The following is a 22,963-nucleotide window of genomic DNA, read 5'->3' as shown; positions in this document are numbered from 1 at the left end:
TCTGCTGGTAGTGCCGCGCGGACGGGGTGAGGCGCTGACCCCATAGGGCAGCACGGGGTTCGCCCCATTTTCATTGTGTCTTTGGTTCCACAGTTGAGAATGTGAACATGGAGATATAAAAAGGTTGCCTAAAAATTAAACAAGAAAAAAAAATAAAGAGAAAAGCTCTACTTGAGTTCAATACTTAGCCTTTATTTTTATATTCTTTGGTCTTACAGAATGAGCATAGCCTGTCCTATCAAGACATATGGCAAACAAGTACATTTAGTTTCAGTATGACTTTAATTTTAGATTTAATTTAAATAATATAAATATACATTTTACAGTGTAATAATACATTTTATACATGTATGTGTTGTGTGTATTTTGTAGGTATAATTGGAACAATGCAATTTTAAATTAAATATAAGCTACTTTTAAGTCTAACTTTGTAAGAATGCATGTTCATGATTTCAAAAGTTAGAGAGCTTACAAAGAGAGATTTTTTCAATAACCTGAAACATTTAAGGACATTTTTATTACATCTTATTATGTTTCCCATCCCCTGTTTCCATTTTATATTGTGTGTACCAAGCGAGTCAGACATCTGATGAATCTGGGGGCTCCTGTTTGAACCCTATTGCTATGTAATAATTTTTCTACGTACATAAAACATAAGTACAGTTTCAGCCTCTTCAGCAAGCTGCAGATGAATAGCTCATTGAAGCCAGGGAGATCTCAGGCATACACAAATCTGTGCCCATGTAGAGATTTTGCAGGATCAGGGTTATGTGTTATGATGCATAAATGTTGGTAAAAATGAGGTTTTGTAGGACATAAATAGAGGAGAACATTCACACCATTTACAAGAAAAAGCTGCAATGTTCATACTTGTAAAAATACCCAGCTGAGAGCTGTCCTGTGGGGAGGGACACCCTGCTCAATTAAGAAGAAATTTCTTGGAGATAAATGAGCTGACCATGCTGATCTTCCCCATGTTCATTTTCCATGGAAGAATAACAAGTATTTTTATTTATTTTTAAGAAAACAGAGCACAGCATCATACCACTGTGCTTGGACTCGATTTTTGTGAGGGCTTCTTTGTGCACTGAGCTTGACACAGGCAAGAAATGGTGTGTTGTGGGTTGGGCCCTGCAGCAAGGACAGGAGGCTGGAGAAATCTGCTTAATCACCGTTGCAAAAAAAAAAAAAAAAAAAAGGCTTTTGGGAGGCTGCTGTCGTATAATGCACCGGGGTGGCAGAGAGTCCTTGTTTCTCCTGATCAGCCCCTGTGGTGATGGTCTTCTGCTCCCCCAGCGCTGTTCGGGGACTTGTGGTCTGAGACCAGCCGTGTGCGCTCTTCTTCAAGCATGGTAGTTGTGCTTGATGCTCATGGAGCTTCTGAAAAACCCAGAAGCTGCTGCCTGCCCCACCGTGTTGTCAGAAGTCCCCTTGACTATGTGCCTGCCCTCCTTTTCCTCTCAAAGCCTTGCCCCTTAGATACTGCAGTTTTCTGAAGGTGGTTGCATGAAGCTGGGTTTGGGGTAAGGCATCTCCTGGAGATGGACACCCTGACACAGCCCACAGGTCACCTCTGTCACTACCCTCATGGAAACCTAACAAAAGCCAGCTGTGTGAAAGAGAAAACTTGCTAGGTGGAAGGCAACTGGTTAGGGTATCGATAAGACACCTTTCAGTGTTGTTATTGCTCCTCATTTGTGTATTTATACGTTGAGTGGTTTTGGAGAGGCTGATTCGAGAGAGGCAAGCATTTAAAGGAGTTGTACACGTGTTCCAAATAACATCCAGGTGGAAGTGGCACCTCTGCTTTTTGGGAGCCTAGAAGTTGCTTGTTCGATGTGGTTTGAGATCTCTGGCAGAAATATTTCTGTGCTAAAGGTGACAGCAGTGGTGGGTGGCATTTAGCAGGTAGGCCAGCTGCCTGTTGCCTATCACTTGTTCCCCTGGCCCCTCAGTTCTCCTTGGATGCATTATGCAGTTCCTGTCAGACCAAATGGCCAAACCAGGCTTAATCTGATTACTTCAACCCCCAGCCCCCACGGCTGATTTTGCTTCTATCTCCCCAGCTCCTTCACGGCTGGGGAAGTCAGGAGTGGGTTTGGGAGGCCTAGGGAGGGCGGCTTTGTCATACAGGAGGCTGTGTTTTACCTAGATGTTGATTTCCCATTGATTTCCGAGGTGCCCCTTTCCTCCGTGCACGAGGCCAGCTGTCCTGAGGGCGTTGACGTCACCACTTCTGGAGATGCTGCTGACTTAAGTATGATTTAGCGTGAAACGACTGGGCTTAGATGTAACGTGTCTAAAAGGATCTGCTTCCCTGCGGGAGCTCGGAGGTGTTGATTCTCTCTGATCACTCAGTCCTGGGCTCTCACCCACGGATAATTACGTTCTTCCACGGATGATCTTGAAGGCCAAGTTCTGCTGGAGCGGGAGGACGTGCAGGTGGGCAGTGGTCAGCTCTTCACCTCGTGCTTTGTACAGCTGTTGCTGTAGCCACTCTTCGGTTTTCTATCTAGGGAGGGTTGGAGGCAGGGAAAAGAAAACCTTGACGTAACTGTCCCTCCCTTCCCCATTCGGTAGCAGCAGTGAAATTCATGATCCGTTCCTGTTGGCGCGGAGCTACCCTTGATGGCTTCTCGTAGGAGTGCTCAGGACTTTGGCTCAGTCAAAGGGGTGATATTAAGCAAAACACTTCGTACCTCAGCCCACAGCGATCCCTGGACTGGGAGCTGGGCTGCTATGGTGACAGTCTCCCTCGAGATGCCTAAATCAAGTAGACAGGGACACATCATCTCTGGTCTCTCAACTTTTTCCCCATTGCCCTCCCCCATCCCATCTAGCTGCATGTTCTGTGCAAGATACCTACCACTCCCAGCCGGTAATGACTTCCACATGGGGCTGGACCTTGTGGACAAATCCCCTGTAACAATAGGAAATGTTCCTTGGTCTCTCATTGTGTCTGTCTTTGGGAAGGAGGAGAAGGCGTTGACGACAAGCCGAAGAGCTCTAATATTCCTCCCGGACAGCTGATTAATTCCATCCTCTGCATCCGCTCTGGACCATCCCGCCCCACCCCGCGCCTTCTGCTTTTTATTGTTCTCTCCACCTGGCTCCCTCTGGCAGGGAAACCGATGGGATTTTGTGCCACGTGGAGCTCCGAATGGAAAACCCGGACAGCAGGAGCCTCTGCTCCCCCCGCGGACCAGGCCCGGTGGCTCCTGCTGGAGGAGGAGAGGCTGCACCTTCCTCGCAGCCAAGAGCGAGCACTGGAACGGGGACGCAGCATTCCTCCCCAGCACGTCCACTCCCGCCTGGGAGAGATGAGACCTTGCCTTTTCCCACTCCTTCCCCCGCCATCGGGATAGCTCCTCTCTTTGCAGATAGTTGCAGGCTCGCTCTCACGCTCGGACCTTCTTCCTGCACGCGTTTGCACGTTCCTGCCTTGAAATGGTCCCCTCCTGCAGGACGTGCCCGCCCTCGCACCGAAAGCAGCTCGCCTGCCGCGTGCTGTAGAGCCCCCCGTGCTCCTTCCCTCCCTGCTCATGTTGTTTGTTCGCTCTCAGGCTGCTGTCACAAGGTGCTTGTGGTGGCTCCCGCACCCCGCTGTGGTCACGCATGCACGCACATTTGCACGCTTGCCTCGCACGCTTCCCCTCGCTCTCTCGCCACGGTCTGTTTTTGTCCTGAGCGCTTGCCATTCCCTCTCCAGACACACACTCCAGCCTTGTTGCTCAGCTGTGATACATGGAAGAGGGGGAAGAGAGAGACAAGGGCATTTTGATTATGATTATGGAGTTGATTTATTAGAATAATTTTAAAACACAAAGCCATCTGTGTGCCTCTTCTCCATCCAAGATTTATAAAAGACCAAACCATCCATCTGACCCCCAGCTCTCCCTCCCCTCCTCTTCCCCCGCCTCATCCTCGCCTTCCATTCTCCTCCGTGGCTCTCTTGCCAAAACACTTGCCCATACTTAATTCTCCTCCCAGAGAGACAATGCTTTGCATTCTTGTATTGGAAGCCAAAAAAAAGACAATTCTATTCTGTCTCTGCTTTGCAGCTTGGTCTGTTAAGTTGCTTTCCCGAGAGTCTGTATTTAAAACAAAAAAAGATAAAGGAAAAGGCAAGTTGGTGCTGAAAGGTGCTGGAACATCATCGCGTGGGGGTAGCATTTTCGTTCACTCCACATATCAAACAGCCACTGGCAGGCTGTCCCCAGGCAGAGCCAATGTGACTCCAGTTTGTTCCAAAGGGCTCACCTTTAGAGCGGAAAGACACTTTTGGACTCCGTCTCCCATCCTTCCTTTGCTCCCTTTTGAGGGCCTTGGCTTGAGCCCCAGTTTTCGAGGGTTGAGGTGTGCTGACAGATTCTCCGAGCAGGATGAGATGGTGGCAGAAGTCCAGAGCAGGAGGAGAGCCGGGGTCCGACTTTCCTGGACTCGCGTAGTGACAAGCAGGAAGAGGCTCAGCCCTCCTCTTCCTTGCTGCTCCTCTCGACGCTGGCCCGACCTCCCTGGGGTGCTGACATCAGAAGAGCTGGAATGATTTATGCCTCTTGAGGATCTGCCTCTCCCTTCTGCAGTCAAGTCTTGTTACCTCTCCGTGCATCCATTTTTCCACATCTGAGATGCCTTCGGCTTCTCTGTGGTCACCGGAAAAACTAAACCAGCATCATCACCAGCTGGCACTCAACTAAACCAGCATCACCAGCTGGCACTCGAGGATTTTGCCATTGTAACGCTGTTGTCCTTCTCACAAGGTTGAAAGGTGAGGAGCAGATCTACAGCTTTGGAGCCCTTCTCTTTGGAGAAAGGAAAGCTAGAGGGAGTATTAGCATAGAGTTTGAACCAAGAGCGATCAGCTGAAGTCTGGGATTAGCTAATGCATGTTTAGCCTTTTCTTGTTTACACATCAGGGAAGCATTTTCCTCAGTTTCAGCAAATTAATTTGTAGCCGGTGTCCAGCATTCAAAATTGCAGTGATGGTGGGAGAAGGTCATGGGTGATGGTGAGCCCAGTCCTGAACAGCGGTGTTTTGATTTTGATTTTATTTGTGTGTGATTGGGTACAAACAAAACCTTTCTGCATTTTGTAACTGTTCTTTTGAACTTCATCTTTCCGTATAAATCTTATTTTTATGTTGTTAGTGGTTCCCATATGAGATCTGACATTTGTTATTTGATACTGGCAGAGAAGAATGAAACCTATTAGTGAAGGCTCATGGGTTCAACAGGATCCTAGGGAATAAGAGCAGGGGTTGTGAAAAGACCTGAGGATTTAGTGTCACTGTCATCCACTCAAGTTCTTGAATCTCTTTACCAACCCCTCTCTGTCCAAAGAATTGTCTGTCTTCAGTTTCTCTGGTTCCAGGTGTGTATCCATTGAAGTTGATGACTTACCCACTTTGTTGTGCACTAAATCACCTAAGTGCTGAGTGTCTTCCAGGACCTCTTCACAATTCCCTTATGTCTGCTTAGAAGAGATAGGCATAACTTAATGCATTTATTTTGGAAAGAAAGCAAAAAGGAGCTTTGCTTAGAGCACAGAAATGCTGTGACTTTGTGTGGCACCTCTTTGCACTGAGGTTCCTCTCTTTCCTCTTCAGGAAGGAGATCTTGTAGAGGGAAAACACAGTTCAGCTGGGCTAAAATCAATCAGGACTCCTAGGAAAGTCCTAGAAAGGGCTGGAAGGGATGATCTTCCAGAGTGAGCAGAGTAACCCTGCTTACACCAGCACTGACAAAGGCCTTCCCAGAGCATCCACGTCTGTGCTGAAATACCGGGCCACAAGAAAGCTTTGTCCTTCCTTTTGCTGCAGACTAATCCCACTTCTTCTTGTCCAGTGAACTTGGAGAACAGTTTACCCTTTTCTTCTTTGGTACAACTTATTACATATTTGAAGACTATTTTAATATCTTCGGCCTTCTCTCTAGTCTAAACAACCACAGTCCTTTCAGTATCTCTTTGCAGGTTGCACAGGACCGTGGCCATTTGTCCCGCTCTGGTCAGACCATGCTTTCCTTGCACCCCATTTTTTTTGCAGCAAGATGCCTGCAGCCAGGCACAGGGCTCCTGCCGAGACCTCAGCAGCCTTAAGCGAAGGGGAAGGAGCATTTGTGCCTCAGCAATGATCTTCCAGTTTATGCATCCCAAAGCAAGAGTGAGGGCAGTAAATGGCCGCATCTCCCAGGCTCTGATGCTCACCTTGGCATGCAGAGATCCCTGGTTGCTCTAATGGAGACCAAAGAGAGTGAATTTCTGGCCCGTGCTTCTGATGTGCTCAGCTTCTCCTTCTTAATTTCCTTGAACTTCTCATCTCATGCTCGAAACAGCCTCATTGTCCCACCCTCGAGGCAGCTGTGCCTGGGGCTGCCTGTGGTCTCCTCGCCGAGGCTGTGGCTCCCGGAGGACACTGGGTTCAGGTCCGGCTAGGGGTCGTGTTGTGCCACGCCATCGCCCCGTCCTCCTTCATGCTTCGCAGTCTGCTGCAGAGATGCCTTTTCTCCTCGTTTTGTTTTATTTTCTTTATTTCCTCTCTTTTTTCCCATTTTTTTCTTTCCATTGGTTGTTTGGATTAAGGGGCCTTAAAGGGGCCAGACATTTTTTGTGTTCACTCATACCCTATAAATAACAGGCACCTCTCCAGTGCTCGCGCTCCACCCTTCAGTTACAGATTCCACTGTCTAGCTGCCACCACTGCATGGCCTTTCACACTCTTCCTTTCTATTTAATATGGAAATGTTAGTTAAAAAAAATAATAGAACAACAAAAAAACCCTTGCTGTCACAAATTCTCCAAGGGGAGGGGGAGGAGGAGAGAGGTGGGAGGCGGGGAGGGGAGGACACAACCAGCCAAAAAAAGTATCCAAAGGAATGTTCTTCTCCCTCCCAGGTTTACAGCAATGCCTTTCCATCCAGAGTCATCTGTTTTGTTTTCCTTCTCCCTCAGCCTGAAAGTGCTGCAGCATTATCATGTAATGTTGCTTAATGTGACCAAAGGCTTCAGCAAGTCGCCCCACGGACCGCAAGCATAGCCCAAATTCCAAGGCAGCGATGCCTGTGGCGTCTTGTTAAAGCATAGGACTTGCAGCCCTCTGTGTGTCCCATGAACTGTTATTTGGGGTTTTGTTTTTCCCTTTTTTCTTCCTTTCCTCCCCCTATTTTTTTCAACAGCATGCCGCCACCCCAAATGTCGGGCAGGGATTTTGTAACCGCATGGGCAGGCGTATCTGGGAGGTATGCGTGGAATCCTTCAAGTGCTTGGTCAGTCCTTTGTGGTTTCCTTTGAGCAGCTGCCCACCCTGCCAGCTCCCACCACCCCTTCCCAAGTCCCCTGACATGCAACCGGTTGCGCCATCCTTGCAGGAGTTTCACATGACAGTTGTCTCCTCGGGGCGCTGGTCAGACAGCAAAGCTGAGGCAGCGCCGGCTTTTTTTTTCCTGTTCTTCCTCCCAACATGTTTCCTGATGCTGGTGAAGGATCCCAGTAGTAGCCCTGAAGACTGGAGTCATCTGTTGAACCACAGAGCAGGTACAGATACAAGACAAGCTCTTACCTAGCAAGGGTCCCAATCCAATTTAGGGAGGGAGATTTAAGCTTCTCTCAGTGCTAGGTTTTTAAGATTTTGACAGAGGGAAATGGAATGTTCTAGCAGATCAACATGTGAGTTTTTGCTCCACCTGAGATATTATTCCGTCATTATTTTATAGTGTTTGATGAATTATTTTCTCACCATCTCTGGGACTGGGTATTGTTGTTATTCCCATTTGGAGAAGGTATAGACGATGCACACAGCCCTGAAGGGTTGCTCAAGGACCAGTAGTTGCCTCGGCTTTCCAGCCTAGTTGGTGCCCACAGCCAGGGCAATGAGCTCCTAGCCCGTGGATACCAGCACCCACTTACCACCATGTGCCAATGTCCATGTGGCACTGATGGGTTGTGCTGGCTGCAATTGTGTCCAGTCTAATTGAAACTACTTGGCTGGAAATGTGGATCTGGGATGGTGTCTCGCACTCCCCCTTCCTGAAGTTCAGTCTCCATCCATATTTCAGTTTCACTTCCTTTACTATGTATACCATAGAATAGTCTAGATATGAGTGTGGTTGTTTCAATGATAAATTAGGTATATCTGTAGGCCTGGACACATTATCTCATTAACTTCATCTGCTGACTTGCAGAGTCATACATTCATTTAGGTTGGAAAAGACCTTCAAGACCACCAAGTCCTATCACTAGACCATGTCCCTTGCATGTCCAAAGCCCTGCAGTAGGCAGTAGAGCTGCACAGGTTTCCTCTATGGAAATTCTTCTCACTCATCTTTATTAATGCTGTCTGGGTATGAGGACTCACCGTCAGGAGATACATCTACCTTCCTGCTGACTGAAGGAAGAACCTAGCCAGATGCCTGCCTTGGAGAGGCTGAAGGGACATAATGCCACCTGAAGGGGTTTACCTGGCAGCCGATGTGTGCCCAGCTTTCTGCTCACACACCGTGCCAATAGGGTTACCTGCCCAACCAGCAGCAGCGTGTGGTGCCTGTTACTGTTTGTGATTCAATAAATTAATGGAAGAGAAACCCCAGAGCACTGAAACGAGCAGGGCAGCAGGCCTCTTTACCCAGAATAGGTCATAATGTGCCAAGAAGCTTCTGTATAGCTTTGTTGCTTGGTTGTATTGTTTCCTTCTATCTGTTTTTCCATTATAAGAGCTGCATCCTGCTCCACAGAAATCCCTGGCGTCCCCCAGCACGTTTCAGCAGGAGGTGGGTGAAGTCCTTTCATTCAGGCACTTCACGCAGCGAGGTGGCTGTGGTGGTCTTGCAGTGCCCCCTTTGAGTGCCAGCATCATCTGCAGCCCCTGCGTGGCCCTCTGCATCGTCTGCAGCCCCTGCGTGGCCCTCTGCCCTCGCTGTGCCTCGACTGCAGTCATGATTAATGCATTGGTTGCCTCTCCCCCGCGGCTCCGAGCAGCTGGGGAGCAGTCAGCAATGTTTTTCGGTCCCTGAGCAAGGAGCGGAGGAGCCTTTTGGCTGGGACACGCTCACCCGCCCTTTGGGAGGGATGTGTCCATGGCATGATCTGGTGCTGGAGCTGTGAGGGGCTGGGGCATCTCAGGGAAACCAGGAGAAGCTGAACTACCTCTCTGTGAGAGCAGGCTGAGCAGTGACAGGGCCTTGTCACATTGCCAGTTTGAATATGATTTCTGCTGGGGTGACAAAGCCATATCCTTAATGCACTGGCTGGTCTGCCAGATGCCAAGTTCTTGCTCTGAACAACAGGGCCACTTGGGGCTTTGTGACTGAAGTTGTAAGTTGGTTTGGTTTTTTGTCCTTTTTTTTTTTTTTTTTTTTTTTTTTTTATTAACATAAGGAAGACTATATTTTTCCCGAGCTGCCTTCTTGGAATTGCCTGGACTTGTTTTATCTGAAACTTTCCAAAAAAAATTCAGCCTGAGGCAGATACCCAGTGTGGAAAATTTCAGCCCAAACAGTTCCAGTTTAGCAGCGTTGCGGGAGCCGAACATACAGGCCTTCAGCGGAGCACGCGGGGCCGACTTGCTGCAGCCATGCTACCTGTGGGCTTCGGGGCCCACGCAGCTGAGCTCAGGGTGCTCGGGGCTGTGCTCACAGGCACAGGAGAGGATCTGCCCTCCTTCAGAGATGCAATAAGGGATAGAAATGTCTGTACTGTGTGATGGGAGCCCATGAGCTAACCATGAAGGCACTGCTCATGGCGGGACCTGCCCTGGCACCTCAAGGTGCCGCAGGGAGGTGAGCTAGGCTGTACCTCGCCATCATCAGGCTGTGCGTGGCTGGGATGTTCAGCATGAAGGATGGGTGACTTGAACAAGGAGAGAAATCCTTTCTGGTCCCTCTTAGAAAACTCAGGTTGATGCCAGCTGCTAGCTAATGGCATTAACCCTTTGGAGCTCACATCTGAGATGCAAGTCCTGGTTGTACCCATACGCATCTGCTGTGCTGGCAAGAGGCTTCTAGCGTAGGCACCAGTTCACCCAGTGGAGAGCAATTGCTTTCTGTTCCCCTCATGCCATCAGCATAAAACAGAGCCATGTTTTTGGTAATGGCTGGAGGCTGAGGAGGCAGCAGAGCAGGGCAGGCACTGTGGGGACAAGTGCTGTGGAGCCTTGTTTCTAGAAACCATCCAAAACTCCACCTCTGTGAGCCCTGAGACTCCTCTCACTCCATTGGTATTGCTGGGAGGAGTTTGTGAGCCTGGGGCTGTCACTCGTGCAGATGCACAGTGTCCTGTGTCACCTCCCTGGTTGCCACTAGGCGTCCTGTCACCCACCTGCGTGGGGACAGCCACACATGCTCATGCAGGATAATGTACCACTGACAGACAACCTGAGTGCTGACTTCTCCTAATTAATCTTTCTTTCCCACCTCTCTTCATCTGTATTTTCTTCCCCAAAGTGTGGCAGAAAACATCAGACGCTGTCAAATGTGTTCCACACGCAGGGTGACATCAGCTCGTTTCCTTTGGGATGGTGCGTTACAGTCCTGCTATGTTGTTAGGCCCAGTTTACATTAAAAGTGGCTTTTGGAAATGAGTAAGTAATAACTTGCTAAATCGGAGCCTGAACTGCTCACTTTAACAAATTATGACTTTGTTTTTATTTTTTATTATTATTATTTTAAGAATACGTTTAAAGGGAAACCTAGTTTAATGAAAAATGACCAAGTTAGATCAGGCTGCATGCTAATTCCAGCTGGGTGTCACCACCATCTTCATCGTCATGGTTTAGTCATGTCCTTCTTTACATGCTAATTAAGCTGATGTGTCAGTAAGTGTTATAAGTGCAAACTTGGGCAGTGTTTGTTTTTTTTGCTTTTGCAGTGTTGCTTTTGCAACATTTGTTTAGTTTTCATTCAATGCGTAAAATATGAAGGGAACAAAAAACTCATGCGCATTGTATCGTGTAATTAGACGAGTAAGCAGATGTTAATTAATATATGAATATCGTTTTTATTTCCAATCGTCTGGCTGTGGTTTGAGCAAACCTATGTCCCCCAGCTGTTGCTACACGAGACACAGCCGGAGCAAAAACAGAGCTCGAATTCAGCTACTCTATTCCCAGAGCACAGACTATTACCCAAGCTGAAAGAGGAGACGCTTTTAGGATGTGCTGTCCCCAGACGTGACACAGCAGTGTGGCATTCTCCTTCTATCCAGTGGAGGGCAACAGGGGACATGCTTACAGCCACGCACCTCCCGACCAGTCTGGGGAACCAGCAGGGCTGGGGCTTTGGAGCCCTGTGGAAATGCATCCAAGGCTTTCTTTCTCCTTGGACTCCACCGTCAGATGGGGTTTCTGCTAGCAGGCACGGATCAGTTGTACAGCAGCTCTGTGGCAGTCTTGGAGGAGAAACTGGAGGTTTTCAAACTTCACCTGGATAAAGCCCTGAGCAACCTGCTCTGGCTTCGAAGTTGGCCCTGCTTTGTAGAGGGGCTGGGGCTGGGGTCTCTGTGAGCCTCTCGCTGCAGCACAGGTCCTGAGCCACCACATTCAGCCTTTTGCTACCAAAGGATTTTATTCTTTTTTTCATCTGGAAGATCCTTGCTAAATGAATCCAAAACTTTCCTTTTCCCCAACTCTCAGCCAGCGATAACACGTGGTTGTGTTGTGATCAGTCACTGCATCCAGGCATTTCTCCTCCTCCTCTGTTTCTACATGAAGAGCTTCCTGGTAACAAAAGAATGGTTCGAACATCCAGCTTCAAGCTAATTTGCATTTTTAAATATTAAAAGTCATTCCACTTTTATTATTGTAGTCTTCAAGATCTTTCAATTTCTCTTGGCTGATACTCTGATGTCTTGTGCACCAATAATGCGTTCCACTTCATTGGTGCTAAAGTCACTGTTGTATTTCCAGTGAGAAATAAGATTGATTACAAGTCTGATCATTGAGGAACTTCTGCTCATTCTAACTCAGTTCCCATCACTCTCGTTCTGGCAGAGCCTGTTTTCATTTGTCCATTACTCAGTCCCTTACCTGCTGCATAATTCTTCTGTTAATTCCCATCTTTCCAAGCTTACCTAATAACTACCCATGTCATGTCATGGCTAGTGCCTCTTGATACCCAGATAAATTAGATCATGCCACGCTTCTTGTGTCTGGGGAATGAACTGTCTCATTGAAGAAATACATAAGGTTTGTCTCACACAATTTACTAAACCTGGGTTTGCAGTTTATTCTGCTTGTCTCTGTGTCATTAATGATTCCTTCCCGTGAAAGAAAAAAGAAGAGATCTATAATGAGATCATTTTCTCTCTCAAAGCTACACCTGTGCCTTGAATAACAGCATGGAAGACTGGGCTCTTCAACCTCTTTGCCCTACCACGTGGTCCGGAGATGCATTGACTTTCTCAGGGCGTCCTGTCTTCTGCTAAGTCAACACGAAAGCCCGTGACTTTCTCTAAATTGCTTGTGAACTCCCTGACACTCTCTCTTTTTCTCTGTTTTTCCTTCTTCCCCAATCCCTGCCAGAAGCTGGCATGAGGAGAATAACAGTGCAATCTCCCACATTGCTGTGGTCTGAGCAGGTTTCCCCTCACATTATGTCTAAATAAATATTAATAAGAAAAATGGAATAAGAGCTCATTGACAAATTCAGCAAATATTTGCCTCTGCCATCCCTTTCCAGCCACCTGGCTCCTGGAGGAAAGTTTTGCCCTTTCTCAGACCAGAGCTTTCAGGAAATAAACATTTGTTTTATTTTCTCAGAGGAGGAAAATGAAAATGGCATTATGGGGCCTGAAGCCCATATCTCCTATTTTGTGTGGCTGGAAGCAACTTCAAGCCACTAGCTTGAACAATGGCTTTTGTCTTTGCCTTCAAGTGACAAGCTATCACAGAACTGGCCAGGATGGGCTTGAATTATGATGAGGATTTCACCTTGAGGACCCGGAGTGTTTTTCCTCACCTTTGGAAGGACTATGTAGCCAAAAAAGCTCCCAGAATAGTCCGAGTCTTCCAGCCAATCTCTGCACTTGAAAAATTGAAGCCTTGGTTCTGACAGCCAGAAAGACTAAGGAGAAATAAAACCAGGGATGGCAGCAGCATTAGCTCACCTGGGTGCAGCCAGCCATAGCCATCCCTGCTAGCAGAGCCCCAGAGCGTGGTTGCTGGAGGCAAACCGGGACGTGAGCTTTGTGCGAGGCTGCTCGAGGACATAGAGGGTGCAGGGCACCCTGACTTAAAAGTGTGACTTCAAGGGTCAGCTCTGTTTGGCTTGCTGGGTTTTGGTGTACTGACAGCAGAGGCTGTGCTGGAAGGTGAGAAGAGAAAGTTGAGGAGGCTAAGACAGGCAGTTGTGTTGTTGGAGCACAGCTTCCCAGCTGGTCCCAGCCTTTTGGTCACGGTTGCATTTGTTCCTGTTTTTTCTTTGGTTTCTGGATGGAAGAGGGGCTGGGGTAAACAAGCAGGGACAAGGAATAACAAGGTGGCGGCAGGTATGACGGTGAGTCGGGAAATGACGGTGAGTTAATTGTCAGTGATTTATCTGCTGGGTAATTGGATGCCCTCTGGGAGAGGAAAGCCCATCAAGGGAGTCTGTGGGGCTCGGGGCAGCAGATCCTGTGAATTAAACAGATGCTCTGATAAGGTTTTTCTGGAGAACCACAAAATCCAGTGTCAGGAATGTTTTCTGGGTGTTGTTGGTGCCTTCTTGTGCTCATGCTGAGTAAAGCTGAAGGGCACCCAGCACGATTTTGAGCCAGATTCCCAGCTGGCACAAACTGCTTCATTCACATTGCCTTATCAGCAGAGCTGCTGTTCATCAGGGACCTTGGCTGTGCCACTGACACTTTTCTCTCTGGGTCTGTCTGTATTTCTCTCTCCTCTGAGGAAATGGTCTCTTGGTGTGGTCTTGCAGAAGTACAGCAGAAATGGCAATTCAAGCACTTGTGGTTATTCTCTGTGACAGAAGCATTGGGCTGTACAAGATGCTCAGTTTAGCTTAATAGCATTCTGCGGGGAGAAACATGCAGGAAAACCCAAAATACAAAAGCTCAAGAGGAGCCACCTTCTTCACAGCAATGGTAGAGGCAGTTCTTTACTCAACAGTAGTAAAGATCTCCTGCCTTCAGCTTACAGCCAAGTTACAAAGCCATTGGCAGGCAGCTCTGAATGTTTAAAAGCTCCCCATGTGCAGAGTTTGGGAATGCTGTTGCTGAGTTTCCCAGTCTGACGTGCACAGCTACTCACCTTGGGGGATGCTTGGGAGCACCAGAGCTGCACCGGCTCCCATCAGACATGGTAAGCGAGACCTCCCTGCGGGCTGTTGGGGTTTGCTGTTTTCCCACAACCTCTTTGTGCCAGGTGGTGTGTTTTTCCTGGGTGGAATTGGCTAATAAGTACACTTCAAAGGGCTCCTCTCTTGCCTGCCTACAGCGGGTTAAAAGGCTGAAGAAGCTGAGAGACCCAGAGTGCAGCCTGGGTCTAACCAGGGAAATTGTTCAGCTCTGCCTCTGGGGAGATGAAGGCACGAGATGGTGGCTGGTCCTGGAGTGGGAGGCTGAGGTTCAGGAAGCCCTGTGGCGTTAACACCATCCACAGCACGTTGTGGCCAGCCTCGGTGGTCCTGTGGAAAGGTGGAGGATGCTCCGCATCACCTCTGGCTGCGGGCCAGCCGTGGGGCTTCACTCCAGGTGCTCACTGGGCAGAAAGCGGACAGAAATCCTTCCTGGGATGCCACGTGGTGGCGTGCCTTAGCCCTCCAAGGACAGAGCAGTGGATCCCGCCACTCTGTTAACGAGACTGACTAATTATTTATTACAAAGGAGGTTGCAGGAATCTGGAGCGGAAACTGCTCCCCAGGCCAGCTAACTCACACCTAAGCATGCCAGGCTCCTTTCATAGCAAAGCACATGTCGGAGCAATCAGACCTGCTGCTGGGAGGCTCACGGGAGTGGGACCAAGGCTGTTTTATACATGTGTGTGAGCGTGTATATATATATATGTATAAAAAGTGTGTGTGTGTGTATATTTTACTATGTTAAGCTATAAACTGTATGGGTTAGGTATGAATTAGAACCTTATAAAATGTGTTTACTCATTCTGTGTAACTCAAAGCGGGGATTAAACAGTAGGAAAAACTGACCGGGAGAATTTTCCAAGCTGAAAAAGTTTTACAGCTCTCATTGTGAACTTGAGAGGAAGGATTTTTTTTTTCTTTTTCTGTATTTAGTTTTTTTTTTTTTCAGAGCAAGTTTTTTGTCATTGAATTTTTATGGTTACCAGATAAAAGGAGGGGGTACAGCTGAGGAGGAAGGATGGATGGAGGAGTAGCAGGAGAGAGTTCTGGCAGGCAGAGTCGTCCTTAGGCGTCTGAGCCTCATCCTCCTCTCCATCTCTTGTGACAGACAATGTGCTTTCTGTGCCAGTGGCATCCAGGAGGGCCTCCCCGTGGCATGCCGTGCTCCTAAGCAGGCCCTGCTTTTCTCATCTCCTTGAAGGCATCTTTTATGGGGAAAACAGAATCCCATAATGCTGCTGCAATTCGAGGGAATGGGTGCAGGAAAGGCCAGCGGAAGCAGAGGCAGAAGGGAGGTGAGGCTCCGCTGAGCATCTCAGGCAGGGGAAGAAGAGAGGGAGGAGCAGGGAATGAGGATGGATTGAAGTCTTGCAAATGTTTTGTCACCCTCCTCTTAAAGAAAAGCTGGACAAAGCATCAGAGTAATAATTTTGCCATTATCAAGTGAATCATCCTGAGTCAGTTCCAGCTGAGCGCTGTTTGATGAAGAGCAAGGTGCATGCAACCCGGAACCGTTTCATTTCTTATTTCCTCCCCTCCTTGGACACAGCTTTCTTTCCCCACCCTTTGTTTGGTCTCTTCTACCTTCTAGTTCTTGCCTCGGTGAATCATCTCGGCCTTCAGGACTGGTGGCCCCTGCGCAGGGAGCAGTGCCTGACTCACTGCTCTCCTCTACATGTTATTTCCACAGCCTTAGGAGGGTTGGGTTTTGGTCGTTGGGCTTTGGGTGTTGTAGTGTGTTTTGGGTTTTGTTTTTTTGTGGTTCTTTTTTTTTTTTCCTTTTTTTTTTTTCCTCCCCTTCACTTTATGAACATTTTCCAGGAGGTCATGGGAAGGGAGGGGGGAAGAGAGACAAAGAGGATTCGTCGTTTGGGTAATTTTCCCTACTGCTAAATGTCAACATCCTACGCCTGATGCTCAGGATAGGGAGTAGCGGGGCTTCTATTTCAGGCTATGCAAGGATGGGAGAGACTCACCTTATCTTCCTAACATGGCCCAAGTGTTGTTTGGGTTCTATTTCGGGTGTTGAAGAAAAGAGGGAAGTGATAACCTCCCCATACGAGCTCAGGGTTGGCTACCTGGCACTGGCTTCCCTCATCAGTACAGATCCTGGAACAGCCCTGGAATCCATTTACCACTTGGCTTAATCCTGCTCTGCTTATTCAGGGAATCTGTCTTTTGTCGTCTGAGTTGAAAGACGTTGCACAGTTGCTGGCGATGACGTGTCTCCAGCTAACCGTCCTAGAGTGATCGGTGATCTGGGGGTGGGGAGCGTGCCCAGGTTCCTGCCTTTGCCAAGGACATGGAGGAGTCAAACAGCTTCTCCCACCATGGCAGGCCATCGGTGAGATGGGTTCCTATGGACATCGTCCATCAGAGCTGTCCTGGCTAAGAGCAGCTCCCCTCTCCTGTGGATGCCAAGATTGATTTGTCTCGGTTTCTAGGAATTGGGACTTAAAATTCAGAGCAGAAGTCCTGCCTTCTGTGCCAGTGTCCTGCTGTGTGCTTGTGGCAGATATCCTCAGAGCCTGGGTTCTGCTTACTAATACAAAGAGGTTAATAGTCTTTCAGAGATGAAAGCCAGATATTAGAGATTAGAGATCTGGACTGGGGGGCTGGGTTCTAGCCCCAAACCTGCCTTTTGCCTGCTGTCTTGAAAAAGTAATTTCCTTTCTTTGCATTCTGGCTTCCTCGCCTGCTGCCTCTCCCTGCAGCTTTCTGCAGTGCAGGTGCATGTGGTAACAGAGCTCGTATCTTGGCCAAGGAATGTAAATGCTGCCACATTGTCAGAGGTATTCATGGCCTTTGTGAAGGGCATTGAGGTCTCTGAGTGTCAAGAGCCTTGTTGACATATGTTTTGTCCTCAAGAAAACAAAATCAACTCAATTTAAGAAATAAGAGTTTATATTTTGTCCTTGTGAGCAGTGGGACCGTGCATTGATGCAATAGATCCTGTCTCACCTTGTGGTTGTAATGGAAAAGATGGAGTAATTGCTGATACAGTGGTAGTGCTGCTGAAGTAGACACCTCATGGTCAAGAGGTTCCCAGCTCTTTCTCCTCTTCATTGACTTGTCTTCTCTTGAATCAAAACTGTGAAGAAAAATGTTAAATTTATTATGATGAAATCAGTAAGTGAACAGTTTATTCTCTGTGTTAAGGCAGTTGTGAGTATACACGAGTCACCCAGGTATTTTTTGTTCAAGAACTGATGTCAGCTCTTGCATATGTTAGTCCTGACCGAGTGGGTGTTTTATAGATCTTGGTCAGATAATTGCTTCTTTCCTGAGTTTTATCATGATAATGTTTGCCTTCTCCTGTGATACTTGCTTGGATAAATGGAAAGTTATGAAAAGAAGCACAGTGAAATGGCATGCCTTCTAGTCTGAATGTGAGGTAACTGAGCATATCTACAAAAATTTTTAGATCTCACTGTGTTTTCACAGTGTTTAACCTCAGTACTGCAAACATATCCATTAGTTTATCTGGTGCACGAGTGTAATGGGACAACTTGCATGAATAAAGCTAAACATGTGTAAATGTTTGCAAGATATGGGTCCATAATTCCTTGGAAATCATAGCAAACCAACTCTATTTTCATGTGCAGTGGTATTCTCCTATCCCTCTTAGACAAGTGATCTGAAATATCTGTAATAATCATTATAGCATAGTTGTTCCAAATAGCTCACAGCCAGGATGCAGAAACTCAGCTAGTGTAAACTGTTATTGTTCCATTGACTTCAAGGGATCTACAGGAGGTTTTATGAACTGAGGATCTGCCCCCACATTCTCAAATATTCAAAAGTGAGTGTTAGGGCCAAGTAAGAGGTCTGCTTCCATGCAGGTTTGTCCATCAGGACCAATTTCTGTAAGTGTTCATTGGCTCAGAGGCTGCAGATCTGGCTGCCGTTGTGCATGCTGAATCCTTTTGAATGTACTGGTCCAAAGTCTTAGTGCTAATTCTTGGTGAATATGAGCATCTGTGCCTCTATTTAGAATAAATAGGACCAAGCAAATAATAGTTTATTTAAATTGATTGCCACTGCAGGTAGTGAATTTTGGTGTGTGGCTTGGTCCATATCCCAGCACTGAAGTGTAAGAAGGGACCAGGAGGAAGGATGGGAAACAGTGGCAATAAAGAAGAAATCTGCTGATCTCACAAGTCCAAAAAGTGCAAGGAGAATTGAAGCACAGACCAGCTGATGGCTTTTCAGCACAGGTTTGCAATAATATGATTTGACAAATCACCCAAGATAATCATCTTTGTAGAGGTTTATTGCACACTGAGTTTCTTTCCAGGAAATATTCTTTGCCCCTCCTGCTGGACTGGTATTTGAATCTAGTTGAGTGTGTGTGTGCATGTGCATATATGTTTAAGACCTCTGTAAAGGCTTGATCTTCAATTGGTACAAGTCAGCCAATGTGGTTCTGCAGGGTATTAAGGTTCTGGAGGTTTTGGTCATAAAGAATTGAAAAGAAAGTTAATGGACTGCTCAGTAGAGCTGGAAATAAAGGACCAGACCCTGCTGCTCGGCAGGTGTCCCCTTCTTTCTTCATAGACCATAAAGTACAAGGCAAGTTAGGAAGACTGTGTAGTAGGCAAGTTTGTGTGTCAGAAATGGTATAGGAATATTGTTAGGGCCCACTTGGACTGGGCGGAATCACAGACCTTTATTTAGGAGGGCTCCCAGGATTGTCCTCTGATGTGCCTCGTGGCAAAAGCTGCTCCTTTTCGTGGCTAGGTATTTTAATCACAGCAGCAAATGGAACCACCCAGTGTTGTGGGCTGGTGGAGTCCATCTCATTGGTGCTGTCTTTGTATCCAAAATTTGTCATTTTCAGACAGTAGCTTACAAACCCTTACTTTTTTTCCTAGGAACCACGAGACAGCAGTAGTTTTGTGCATTAAAGGAGAAAGATAGAGTAGTTGTATTGGAAGGGACCTACGGAGATCATCAAGTCCAACTGCCTGACCACCTTAGAGCTAACCAAAAGTTTAAGCATATTGTTAAGGGCACTATCCAAACACCTCTTGAAAACTGACAGGCATGGGGCATCAACCACATCTCTAGCAAGCCTGTTCCAGTGTTCGACCGCCCTCACAGTACAGAAATGTTTCCTTACATCTAGTCTGGACCTCCCCCGGTGCAGCTTTGTGCTGTTCCCGTGCATCCTGTCATTGGCAGCCAGGGAGCAGAGGCCAGCGCCTTCCTCTCCCCTTCCTCTCCTCAGGGGAGACATTGCAGACAGCAATGAGGTCTCCTCTTGGCCTCCTTTTCTCCAGACTAGACTAGCCAAGTGTCCTCAGCCTCTCCTCATAGAACCTGCCTTCCAGCCCTTTTACTAGCCTTGTTGCCCTCCTCTAGATGCTTTCAAGTATATCTTGGATCCCAGAACTGCACCCATATTCAAGGTGAGGTTCACCAACACTAAATATAATGGGAGAATCACCTCTTTTGACCAGCTGGCTATGCTGTGTTGAATGCACCCAAGATTGTGGTTTGCCCTCTTGGCTGCCAGGGCACACTGCTGGCTCATGTTGAGATGTTGTGAGGCTTTGTGTCTGTCTGTGGCATATCTGAAGCATTGGTTTGTGTGGTAGAAGAGTGGCTCTGGGGCTGCAGCAGGGCGGGTGGGCTTCTTGTTGAACGGTAAGGCTCCATGCAGTCCCTAGATCTTTTGCAGACTGCTGACCATGGGCCTTGGGGACTCTGGACTTCTGGTCCATTGTTTAGAAAGCTCTCATTTAAAAGAAGCTAAAAATGAAAGGAAAACAAGAATAAGGGTGGGAACTAGATCTGTGGTGATAGATAAAATCTTCTCCCAGACAAGAAGTATCTGAGGACAAAGCCCATGTCTTTGCTTTGTGTCTGCACTACTCCCAGCACAAATGGGTTTCCACTTTGCCTCGAAATCAAGTAACTGTTTCAGCGTGCTGTGGAGCCCAGAACTAACTCCCAGGGAATACGTACATCCAGTTGGACTCTCCACCATGCTAATGTGAGTACATGGCTTTGAGATTGGAACTGGCTCATGTCTGGATGGCTCTGAGCATAGCAGAGTCAGCTTGTGTCTGGCTATGGTTGACCCTTAGCAACCCAGTGAACCCTGAGAAATACTGGAGGGCTCACAGCACAGAATGAAATGCATTAATTCTCATTCTTCTCCGACAGCATGCTGCCTTGGGGGAGATGGAGGAGGCGATGCATTTTTACATAAGTTGAAGCAGTTTTTCCAAGGTCTTAGATACTGACTGTGAAAGAAGAGTGGTAAGCAGTATCTGCGGAGGTACAGGAGCAGTGAGACCTATTGATGACCCTAAAGGAAGAATACACTCATGATTAGCCTTGTGCATCATGTTTTTAGAACATAGCAGCCCATCCTTCAGTTCCATATGGTTGCTTCGCATGCAGAGTTGTAGCCCAGCAGAGCACCAGCGAAGCCATCCAAGGGCCTGTTGTGGCACTGGAACACAACTTTTGCTCTTAGCTCAGCTAAAATGCTGCTCCTTAAATCCAGACAAATGCAGTCTTCCATCAGCAGAGGAACGGGGAAGCTCAGAGGAGGGCCTTTCATCATTCTTAATGTATCTAGTAATGCACAGATGTATGAAGCATAGGTGTTCCCCCCAAATTCATAACCTAGGTAAGGTGAAGTCATTCAGAGAAGTGCTACAATTTGCACCTTCGTACAAGTTAGTAAGTGATGCACAAACTGTGCCTGAATTTGTACAGAATAATTACAAGCTCTTCCATTTCAGCCTAGACAACTTATGCCCAGCCAGAGAGATTCCTGATGTGTCTTTGAGAGAAGTCACAACAAAGACATGACTTCAGAGGCTGCAGGCTTTTTGGGCGTGGGGGTTTAGGCACGCTCCATGTAGCACGGGAGGACGGCATGCGTGGGTGCTCCCACAGTGTTGGCAGAAAATGTTTAAGTAATAACTAGGCCTTTTTATTTCTTTTATAATCTGGCAAGCCATGCAGAGAAGGAGGTTTTGACATCCTTCCACCAGGATCAGTGGGGACGGTTTGCTTTTAATGATCTCTTAGGCAGAGAGACCGACCATCTGCTGTTGCAAATCAGAGCAGCTCAATTGCCTAAAGTTACATTACACTAATTTAAATCAGCCCATCATCTCCAAGACAAACCACCTATTGCTGCCTTCCCCCACCAAGAGCCAGACTCAGAGCACATCCAAGCCAGGTAGAGCCTTGTTGTGAAGGAGCAGCCCCTGCAGCCCTGCTCCCCATCCACCGGCCCAAAAGCTGGTCCAGGCCTTCTGCTCACAGCCCTCCTTTGATCCTCCCTCTTGAGAGGCAGAGCCCCGGAGGAAGAAGCGTGTGCGAGGAGGACCCCCAAAAAGCGACAAATTTGGCGGGCTCAGCATGCCATTTGTTTCCTCATTTCAGGAAACAAAACCTGGCAAGAGCAAAGTGGAGTAGGGCCTCTTTTTCCATCTGCTTTGCTGGCATTGCTCCGGAGGTCACTGCCGGGGACGGAAGTCCTCACTGGGCCCCATCTGCCTTCCCTGGGCTTCCTCGTTCATGCCCACTTGGGCCTCTGACATTCTACTCTGTTTTTCTTTCCTTGAAAATGGATAGGGAATTGGGAGCCGCTGTGCAGGAACGCGCCTGTTCCCCATTACAGCTCCACCGGGGCTGTAACACGATCGTGCCTGCTCCATACCCACACAGATATTTATTTATCCATACAGGCTTTCTCCTTGTTTTCATTAAGTTAGGCAGAAAAGGTTAATCTTTCTTCTGCTAAAGCTTCAAAACCAACCAAGCTAAATAAAATATGATTTCTTTCATTTCTTTTCTAAAGGACACTCTCTTTTTCTTTTTTTTTTCTTAAGTACCAGAATGAGGTCACAGTCAGAGATGCCACAAGAGTAAATTGAAAACAGGTTGAAAAAAAGCAAAAGGGAGAAAGACAGAGAGAGAAAACCACAATCAGAGGAAAGTGACTGGTAACGTTGCAGGGTTGGTTTAATCCAGTCTAGTAAAGAAGCTGTCAAGAAGGAGACGTCGGTGCCTTTCCACTTTCGCCTTCATGCTCTTTCTAGGAATCTCCAAAGCAAATTGCAGCAGAGGTCTCCTCTCTTCTTCTCTTCCCCTTTGATTTGCAGCACCTGGGTTTCATTCAGCCTGCTCTCCATGTAGGGATGCAGCCTGAAGGTGCGGGAATGCCTCTGAAGGTCCCAGAGCTTCCTTTTGCTCCTCTAACCTTACCAAGTCTCCTGGCCTCGCTCTCTTGTTTAGTCTGGTTGAGCTCGATGCCGTAACTCCGTTGTCTTTGGTGGGATAGTTGGTAAGTGATTCATCCTGCGTGCTGTCCGTGACTGCTGGGCGCTGGCACGGATCGCGATGGAAGGACCGAAGCAGATTGAGACTGCGGGATGCTGTGAGCGAGGGGCCTGAGCCCCCTCCTGCCTCTGGTTTTGTTCCTTGGTCCCCATTGCCGCCCCTCTTAGCCCCCAGGGACTGGAAATAAGCTACTTCAAGAGCACATCACCAGCTCAGCCTTGCCGACCGGCAGCTGTCTCAGGGATGTCCTCCACCAGAGCAGGCATCAGGTTGGGTTCTCCATTATCTCTCCCAGAACCATCACCGCCGAGCTGACCTACATGCCTTGGGGTGGGCAGCCTTGGGCCAGGGGCTGCAAAGCTTCGTGAAATAGGTGA

At 47.7% G+C, this 22,963-nt stretch overlaps 1 protein-coding gene and 1 long non-coding RNA gene across 8 annotated transcripts in view; one reads left to right on the top strand and one right to left on the bottom strand.

Annotated features, from left to right (window-relative positions):
• The window catches only part of ASTN2 (astrotactin 2), a 363,384-nt gene that overhangs the window by 301,973 nt on the left and 38,448 nt on the right, over positions 1–22,963 (top strand). The gene's annotated exons all lie outside the window — the stretch shown is intronic.
• LOC121057251 lies at positions 176–7,032 on the bottom strand. The gene is made up of 2 exons (XR_005813727.1): positions 2,867–7,032; positions 176–2,764 (listed from the first exon to the last, which is right to left on the bottom strand). It is a non-coding gene; the product is annotated as an uncharacterized LOC121057251 (long non-coding RNA).

Source organism: Cygnus olor, chromosome 19 (assembly GCF_009769625.2).
Source record: "Cygnus olor isolate bCygOlo1 chromosome 19, bCygOlo1.pri.v2, whole genome shotgun sequence".
In the NCBI taxonomy this organism is placed as follows: Eukaryota; Metazoa; Chordata; class Aves; order Anseriformes; family Anatidae; genus Cygnus; species Cygnus olor.
The sequence above is the reverse complement of the archived record's forward strand: the minus strand, read 5'-3'. Positions and strand labels throughout refer to the sequence as shown.